Consider the following 10,577-nt stretch of genomic DNA (forward strand, 5'->3'; position numbering starts at 1 on the left):
TAATCCAAAACAGCTTTAACTGAGGTTCTGAAATTGAAGACTATAAAGCATATCATATAGTCTGACAAACAATCTGATAGCTGTTTGAGGGTTTGGCACTAAGCCATCCAAGTATTGAGTTTAGAGCAGATGGTGAGGGTGTTACGACTCTTAATCTGCTAGAAGTAATATTTAAGAAAATTGCAATAGAGTAAATAATCTTAAAAATGATGTTAAAGTGATACTTTTTCTTCCTGACACCATTAGCAACAAGAAAAATATGAATGTAAGTGCTGTTTTTTTCTTCCACCACTGATCAGAGAGCTTTTCATGTCTCTACTGGATTGGCTCACAAAATGTCTTTTTAGAACTGGTTATTTTGATTGCATTTTCTGCATATGAAACTTTCTTCTGTAAAATGTGTGTGTATTTGCATTCCTAGTTTATTATACTCCTGTTGCTGTTCTTAATGGGCCTGTAATTTTTAAAGGGTGAAGAGGGAACTTGTTTTCAGCATGATATTCTTTGTGTCATTTGATACAGAATTAGGGAAGAGTGATTTGGGTGCGAAAGTTGTGCCTGACAGGCCTGAGATAACATGCTGCTATTATATCCACAGGGAGGAAGCAGTGAGAAAGTCCTTGGAGCTCTATATAAACAAAATGAGGATTTTGATGGCAGTATATGGAAATTCACATTTGCTCTCCAGAAGTAATTTCTTTCTCCTGTAAGTTTTGGAAAAAAGCCATGCAGGTAGTAATATTTTTTTCCATACCAATGGATCCCAAAACACCTTATAAAAGCATACATATGTAGCAAAACAAATATGCCTCTGTATGGATTGCAGCATAAGCCACACAGATAACCAGTGCAGAGCAAACTTACAGACACAAGATTTTTTTTCTCTCCACCCTTTTTTATCCTTATTAAAACAACCTAAATTATCAATGTACCACAGACATAACCAGAATTGTTAAGGTTTGCCAATTAGTTATGTTAAAACAACAACAAGTTAAGCACGTAACATCAGATTTGCCAGTCTGCGTTGTACACACTGGCATAACTGATGGAGTTAAAGCAGTGTAACAGAGAAATGAATTCAGACCTTTTTTGAGCTGTTTTTTTGGTTGGGTTTGGGTTTGGGTTTTTTTGTTTTGTTTTGTTTTGTTTTTTTAAGCAAGTTTCACTATTATAAAATTGAATAAGACATTTGCGAATTATGAATTATGGAATTAAAAATTGTGGATCTATGTAGCTAGTACTTTAAGGGCTACCTCTACCATTAAGTTAGAAAGAATCTCCTTGAAAAAACACATTTAAGTCTGACTAATATTTCATAGGAAGCAGAGACTGTGCCATAGGTTTTTTTATATGGAACAGAACCTATTAAGCACCTCATGATGTGGAGGCAATTCCAAATTATGTGAACAGAATTTTCTTGATTTACTGGTAATGTTATTTTTCAAAGCTACAACTAGTGGCCACCAGCATGCTTTAGAGCCAAAACAATGTTCAAGTAGTCCCACCCTGGTAATTTTCTAGCCTGGTTTTGGATGCAGTCACTTAGAATTCCATGTCTAGTAAAAAAAGCAATAACAACTTGTCTGTTCCTTCTTCACAGTTCAACAGTATTGTCTTTCTGGAAAACGTACTCTTGTAACTCAATGCTATATTAAAGGAAAATGGCCAACATAATCATCTTTTTAATCTGAATCATATCTCCTTTTAAGAATCCACTAAAAAACAGTACATGTTAATTCTTTTTGGTCTCCATGACGCACACAAGATAGGGCAGAGTTGACCAGCTGCAGTTAACCTACTGCTAAGCTCGGCCAATAGATTGCTCCATACTCCAAGCAGATGTTTCTCTTTTAGGCTAATGGAACTCTTGTAGACCATATCCCTTCCCAAGAGAAAACACCAGCACAGTTGGAAGCTGGAAGGATTCATCTCAATAACAGAAGCAAGGTGCCAGCAGCATCAGCAGCAGTTTATTAATAAAAATGCATGAACAGAACAGCAATTATATTTTGTTTTAGCTTGTTTTTTCAAAAAACCACCACCAAAACAACAGCAAAACCCACCCTTTTTCTTCTCTGCACGGCCATCTTAGATGTAGCATTTCTTTTTGCTATAGCAATTGACTTCTGGGTGAGGGAAGAGGAAATTAATCTCTTGCTGTTGGCAGTACTGTTGCTGTGTGCCAGTCACAAAATGAAAGAGAAAACTGCATTTATGTAAATATTCATTGTTAAAATTCACACGTCGCAGATGATAATTGATATACTGTAGCTATGTCCTACTCTAAAATATGGAGAACATTATTATACTTCAAGAGCATAGGCTGGATTTGAGTTGAATCTTATACCAGAAGTAGCTCTACTAATGTCAGTCAATCCATACTTGTTTGTGTCACTGCAAGAAAAGTGTAATGCTCATTATATTTGCTCTAGAGGATGAATGACAATGAACAGACCTCGGCTTCTATATTAGACTTTGAATAAGAATTGTTTCCAATTCCTGGAAACCTTCTCTTTTCTCTTGGGACTTGTACATCCGTTTTTGTCAAGTCAATGGTACTGAGAGTTACTTATGAAATGGTAATTAACGTCAGGGTTTTATATCTGATGTAAATGTGACCTGAACCAAGTTTGAAGAGCCAAGTTTCATAGAAAGGACATAAAAGACAGGGAAAATTTGGGAACAGTTTGTCTTGCTTTATTGCTGTTTTGTAGAAGCAGTGGCAAAGGATTGAATATCTTATCTTGCTACGGGTGTTGGAGGAAATGTTACAAAATTCTGCAAAGGCTTTGGAACAAAAATATCTCTCTCTCTCTTTCTTTTTCTTTTACAGTATCTAACATAGTGGGGTACAAACTCTACCTGGCTCCTGCAGTGCATACATTTTTACCTGGGGAGAAGTGATGGGGGGACGGGGGAGATGGTAAGAATCTTCTCCAACAGCATGAAGACAGGAGTGAGGAGAAATAAGATGTTAGTATCAGAATACTGCTTTTCAAAGTGTTTAGAGAAGGTAGAGCACCTAAGAAAACTTCACCACAAAAAGGGAACTGCTGCTCCTTCCAGCAGCCTGGAGTGGAAGTGTTGGGCAACTTGCTGCTCGTTTTCTCTTGCCAAACACGTTGTGTTGTGGGGCAGGTACTGCTTGTTAGCCCTCAGATGCGTGGGTTCAGCCAAACAATGAGAACTACACTGTGGCTACCAGCATCACTTGTAAGCCACTTTGCCCTGGTGAAACATCTGCTATCGATGTTGAGGGAAGGAGTGGGGAAATAAGTAGTTTCCATTACAGTCCAGTTGAAAGGGAATGGCAAACACCACTGTATCTCACTTTTCATTGGCTGTAGAGAAGTGTTGGCTTTTAATAACATCTTCTTAAGATTATTTATATAGTCTATTTGCCATTATCCATATCAGTTCATGCCCTTTGTGTGTTTTAGATAACATTGTTGTGTTTCCTTTGACTTAACATTTAGTGTGCTGTGAACTTGCCAATAGTCAGAGTAGTTCTGGGCTGCCTCTGGGCTGTCTGATCCGTTCCATAAGCTGTTTATTAAGCAACCATTCATTATTACAGATTGTAAATTCAGCTTTCACACTGGAGGACTCTGTAGCTACACTTGCAGGTTCTCTTTGCCTGTGCTGCTTCTGGTTAATTTTATATCTGGTATTTAAATGCTGAGAAATCTTTCTGGAGCGAAAGGGAAGAACTCAGGCAAAGCTCAGCATCATTTCCAATGGATTCTGGGAGATTGTGCAAGGGCCAAATCTGAAATTCCCTAAAGCCTGATCTTGTTCTGTTCTGGGATTTAGACTTGGCTTTCCCTAGAATATTTGCTACCCACATCAGTTGTAATCAGATCCAAACTTCTTCTGTCTGCTGTACGGCTCTCCAGCCAATTTTCGTGCAGGATCCATGAAGATCCATTGAATACACTATTCAAAGCAGCCCTCCGTGCATCAGTAATACTGCTGAAGACCTAGGATGGGTCATGGGACACAATCATCTGAATCAAAAAAATGTATGTACAAACAAGCTCAAGATACCAACCAAACACTTGGCAAAAATGAATATGAATATTGACTGGATTGGTAATGACATACTGATGCTGATTGCTAATGATTGAAAATGTAAGGATAAGAAAGAAAGGAGGCTTTCAGGCCCTACGCAGTCTGGGCACTTGTTATACCTGCAGAAAGAGGTTCCTGATTAGATAGGACGTAAACGATCACAGTTCTCCCTGCCTACCTAAAAGTAAATATAAAAAGTATATGCAGCAAAGACAGAAAATAGCTCTTCTCAGAGTACTTTTCCCTCATTTCTAACTCCTCAGTCATTTAGGAGTCCAGCCCTTGCTACAGGATTAGTACAGTCCTTTAGGATTTGTGGGGATTAAGAAAGGTATTGTTTGTTTTGGTTTTTTTCCTTCTGGATCTGATATTGCACAAGAATCTGATGGCCAAATCATAACTGTGAGACTGCGGGAATTTAACTTGTGCTGACAGCAAGGGGCATGACATTTTGTTTGTTTGTTTGTTTTTAATTTCTAGTGTTTTTAAAAAATATTCTCAAGCCTAGACTTTAATTTGTTTTACAAGACAGCTTGCCTCTACCAGAAGAAAACCAATCTTTGATACAGAAATTCTTCCTGAGAAATGCTTCCAAAAATGAAGCAAATGACTTCCCAGAACCTGTGCTGAGAAAGACTCAGAGCAAGTTCCCTCAGAGAGAATATCCAAGAAGACACTTGTCTCTCTTTTAGGACCAGAGAAGCCAGCTAGGTTGCTCTTCTAAGAACAGGAGAAGCATCATTTGGGGCATACAAGGTCATTGCCTCCTGATAGTCACCTGGACACAAAAAGCAGCCAGCGCCATGTACCGCAGGCAGGTTGTGTTGTGCTAACTGCCCTTTAGTCTTGTAATAAACCTACCTGTTGCCTCTTGGTGTGCTGGAAAAACCATGAAGGAAGTGCAACAGAGAAGGAAGGCAGTATCAGGGGCCATGGAAGGAATGACTGACTTTGGACAAACCTACAAGGCTAGCTAACAACAGTGTTTGTGCAACAGGTGACAGCTGAAAAGAGGCAAAGTTTTACTTAATGTTTGTACAAATATACAGTTGATCCATAGATGTATTTTCCCAAATCAATGCTGTGATCCTTTCCCCTTAATAGAGTTGTAGGAATACATACTGAGCTTCTGAGCTCTGTTTGTACACTCAAGAAAAGGTGTTTAGTGTTTCCTCTAGGCTAGGTAGGGTTTTGAACCAACAGTGCTGATAATTTAAAAAAGAAACATAGATGTGTAAATCAATATTTTTCCTGTCAAGTACCCTTGGCAGAAGGATTACATTTCACTGGTCTATTCGCATTGACACCTTCCCACAGCTCTCGCAGCCCTTCTCTGGTTACACCTATGCTCTTTCCCTGAACAGGAATTCATTGTCCCCATCCTGCAGGCTCTTCACAGTTATTTCTTTGCTTGCCTCCTACCTCCTGTCCTCCATTCCTTAGGCTCCTCTACTCCTTCAGCTCATTGCTTGTTGTCTGCTTTTACCACACTGTTTTGCAGTGTTATGTTCTCTCCCACTTCTTGTGCAACAACCCTGGCTCCTTCTTCAAAGTTTGCATCAAAAGTCTGTCCTGTTCTGCATTGACAGTGTCCTGATTGCCGGGGTCCTTCTGTAAGTGAGATGATGATCCTGTTGCCCAGAATAGATTTTAAGTGCTTGACACAGGAAACAACTTTGTGGGTTTATGTCTTGTAAAACAACAACTCCATTTTCAGCTCTTCAGTATTAATAAATGACACGTAGCACAAAGGACTGAGGTAAAACATGGCGTGGTGCTGCATGCTCTTGATTTCATTGAACTGGTCTGAATGTGAAGCTGAGATATGCTCTATGGCTTTGTGATAATGGAGAGCTGGAAGAGTATTAATTCGTGGATTTCAGGACAGAGTTCACATTTACTCACTTATTAACCACTCCCATTTCCTACATCCATTCAGCAGATAAAGCTATCTAAATCAATAGCTGCTAGGCTTAACATATTTCCTATCATAGTTCTGGAACAAAAACAATTTCATTTGTTTCAAATTGGACTCATTCCCAGTTCTTAGTGGTAAAACAAATACATATACATACATGTCTATGTATATGCACATGTGCACAAAGATACACGTTAAGAGTTGCTCATGCAGTAGAGTAAGACTAGATGTATAATGTGAAAATGGAACTGGAATAAACTTTATTTATTAATGAATTTTAACATCAACAAAAAGTATTAACCTCTCTAAAGGATGCTGTTTGTTCACAAAACAATTAAAAAATGAACCTTTATCTCAACAAAGTAACACTTGACTTGTGAGACATTTGGAAGATTTATACTTTAATGTATACTTATACTACTTTACATTTTTATGTTCACGGTAGTTTAATTCAGTGCTAGAGTTAGGATTTTAAGAGCAGTGGTCAGATCTCGTTTCAGTTGAGTGTTTCAGCAGCTCCTGTTGCTGTTCTGCTCTTTAGCAGAGTTGTCCTGGGTCTGAGTTAGATGTCACTTTCTTGCCTTTCCCCTAGAAATCTCCCACAACAATTCTCAAGGTGTTGCATGCCTCTCCAGCATTGCATGCAATTAGTATCTTATTTTTTCTTCTACTTTGTCTTCATGCCTTAATTCTGGAGGAGTACACCCAGCTTTACAGCCAGCATAATCAAGCACGGAAATCCAGAATTTCTCTTGTCAGAGTTCCCATTTAAAAAAACCCTTCCACCTCTGCATGCCACAGTCCTTTCTCTGGAGGTTCTGAGTGTTCACCTTGCTCTTCGCTGATTCCTGTCACTGTTCTCTGGCTTAATAAACTAAACATACTTTTTCAAACTGCAATTAGTAACATATAGCTGACTCCCTGCCATGCCAGTTAAAGTCACTAACCACTCCACCTCTACCTGTCCTGTCTTCTGCTGTGTTTCAGTATTATACCTGTGCATTCCGATATGCCTCACATTTTTTTTTTCTCTGCTAGAAAATGGTATGCCTTTCAGAGTCACTTATGCCAATCTCCATGTTAAATATACTTTGCTTTTTATCCCATCTACTCAAAAGGCTGTTACAGGATTTCTTCTTTCCAACAGTTAGTGCTGAGTGATTTATAGCCTACATTTATTTGTAGCTGGTATATACACTCACCTTTCAATTTGTCCTATAGCTTTAATAGCTCTTAATAGCAAAGTATTTACAGACATATCCCTTAAAATAACTTTATGCTAGCCTAAACAATTCAAGATTTTGCTGTTTTCTTTTAAAATAGACTTTCTATTTCCTTGCTTATTCTGAAAGACTTTCTGTACCTGTTACAGTTTGAATTAATATTTACTGAACATGAATGACCATACATAGGAATTACTACTATGCCTTAGTTTATTTGTCCAGTAAATTCCAACTTCCCTTCATCCATCTTCAACTCATTTCATTTTCTTCCATAACTACTACTTCCAGTATTCTCTGTCTCAGAGTCTCTTTACTGAGCCATTCCTGGTCTAATTAGTTTCTAAATTTACATGCTAATATCCAGGTGTTGTTTTTCTTTTTAGTCTCAATCCCTGCCTTGATCCCTTTGTCTCCATTTTCATTTCTCTCTACTTATATCAAGTTTAACTCAGCAATCATATCAGGCTGTGAGGTGGGACAAAGCAGTTGCCAAAGATCCAGACCTTTCAGGTGAGGAGAATAAAGCTTAGGCAATCAGCAGCAGTGCACTCGTGTGCCCACACCTGGAAAATATCTAGTGGAGAGTGAGTCTGTCAGAAGCTGATTTAGTTAAATGAAACCAATCTCTTTTAACTTGGGTTAACTGTGAATTTTCAAATTGCTATAACCTGGCCACGTTTGGTGACTTTTCAGAGGATGAATAAAAGACCGATGTAAAGACCTGTTCTTTTTCAGTGTCAGAATTGCTGCTCCCAAGCATGAGAATGTTCTCTCTTTCTTGGAAAAAGGTAAGTAAACTGTTCTTAAAAAGAATAAGTAGTCTCATTTTTTTTCTGCTCTAGTTTTTAGCAATGATTGGACTGTTTTGGCTGAAACCTTACATCTTTCCTCCCATTTAACTAAAACAAAAAGTCAGTCTGAGACAGAAAACAAGCCTGGAAACTTTCAACCAGAACAGTTAGTTTAGTAATGTTGTAAGTAATGGGAACTAGTGTTCAGTGAACTTTAATAGTATAGGTAGTTCCTATTTTAATTATAACAAGAATTTTAGTGTGGAATGTGTGTGTATTTTGTTAAATGTGGTAAGCTGAAGTCCTTACTGTTTTACTATGTAATGATTATTGTATATTTAAATGCAAGAAATGCACTGAAACTTACTGGAAATCGTGAGAGCATGCTAGCTCTCCAGGTGTTTCAGTTTAATAAACCACTTCTGTAGGACATATTAGATAGTAAAATTGGGTATAATTCCTGAAACAATGTATACTTTAAAAAATAATATCTCATTAGAGCAAAAGCCTGGAGGAAGAAGAAGAATTTTAGCTTCCATTCTTGGGTCTGCCATGGATTTCCTGTGAATCAGGACAATAATTTAGCCTTCTACTTTCATTTGCTATATCTTTAAACACTTCTCTATATAGAATCCTTTTTCCTCCTCTGTTTCTTAAAAATGCTTCCAGAGCCAGAATTGTCCTCTAAAAGGGCCTGTAGTAACTTGTATGCTTGCTGGTCCTACTTTTTCTCTTGACTATTGACAGAATTTATACACTGCTGACAGCTAGTTTTTTTTCAAACCTATTCCAATTCCTCATGGCAGTGTGCTTGGCTTGAATTTTGGTTTAAAGCTGTCCATCGTTTGGGAATCACAGAAGTGATACTATGTTGATTCTGGGGCCCTTCACTAGCCTGGTGGGGGCAGTGTATATTTTGTACTTTCACAGTGTTATTGACTGCTATTAGTTTGTTCCTTGCTCCCAGACAATAGACAAATATTTTGTCAATTCTCTACAGCCTCTGTAAAACTTCAGACTGAGTTGATATAATAATGTTTATTAACGTGACTCTGTGGCATATATTCCTGGAATATTCAGCTGATTGGTGATCCCATAAATGCATGTGTGTTACTCATTGTGAGCTGCGCACTCCTGTTCAGTGTGTGCCAAGAACTAATGGGCTGGATGAAAGGGCTTTGTCCAACTGTTTCACCAGTTTTTAGATATAAGTTTTTCAATACGCTTATATACAAATCATTCAGCCCAATAGTTTCAAACAGATGCCACAGGAATCTGAGCTCACAAGAAACGTCTTTCCGTGGTCCTTCTGTAAGGATCTGCATGTTGATTTAGCTCAACCAGAAAGTCACTAGTGCATGTGTACGTGGTTAAATCCCTTTGATAAACTGTTCTTTTATAGTAAAATGGAGTAAGTTACCTCTAGTAGTCTGGAGTAGATTTAGAAACCAGCAATAAGAGGGAAGATGGTGGATGGCATCTTTTTTCATTTTGACTTGTTAAACCTGACTACTTGAACCTCTTGTTGTCTGTGTCCTTACTGATGAGACTTTCTTCAGGCAGCAAAGACTCCCATTAGGAAAGTAAAATATATGGCTTATTGAAAAAGAGCCACATTGACTGAGCTGCCACAACATGATTTGATTTTTCAGTAGACAGGTGAATTTTCTATGGGCTCAAAGTCCTGTTTAACAAAACCACCTTGCTCCAAAACCATGTGCTTCAATACAAACAAAAAAAGTGTCATATTTATCTGAACATTTCATCTGGGGCAATCGAAGCATTTAAGCTTTCCTTGCAAAAGAACTTTCCTCCTTGTCTTTCTTTCCAAGAAAAACTCAGGAATTATTGCATGAGTGTTTTCAAGAATTATGAAAACAGTAGAAACCAAGGGGGGCTTGCTCGATTTATAGTAGTGCTTATAGTACTAGCCTGCAAGCTGGGATCTGTGTCTCTATTTCTACCCCTATCCTGCTTCGTATGCTCTTTTAATTCTTCAATCCTTTGCTCTTCCTCTCACTTTTTGTTGTTGACCAAAATGGAATAAGTCACTGTGCAGTATGTAAATGCATGGTTCATCCACACAGTTTTGGGTAATGAGTAAATTTCTTTTTCTTCATATCAAAAAGCACGTCATAGAACTGGAGCGGGTTCAAAAAAGGCAGCAGGCATGACTGATTGCACAGCATCTACATGAGGAATGACTGAGTAATTTAGATTTCTCCACCCTGAAAAAGACACAATTGCTAAGAGATAACCTAGAGGTTGACAGCAGTATCAAGACAGTTGATATAGCTGTTTACCATCCTTTTCAATTGAGTGGACCTAATAGGAGCCCAGCACAAAACAAAATGGGGTGGTTCCTCAGAAAATTGGGAGCAGACCTATGGAAGTCCTTGAAAAAGGATGCAAGTGTCCTGTCCCACTCAGGGGGTTAGGGTGAGGTTAACTTTTTAATTCTCTGCGCGGTAATCAGGAGTAACGACAATTACTTTAGAGGTTCAAACCAATCATAAATTTACTTAAAACTCAGTGGAACTACAAAAGATAGAGGCTTGGCAAAAGCCATAACAA

Source organism: Grus americana, chromosome 1 (genome assembly GCF_028858705.1).
Source record: "Grus americana isolate bGruAme1 chromosome 1, bGruAme1.mat, whole genome shotgun sequence".
In the NCBI taxonomy this organism is placed as follows: Eukaryota; Metazoa; Chordata; class Aves; order Gruiformes; family Gruidae; genus Grus; species Grus americana.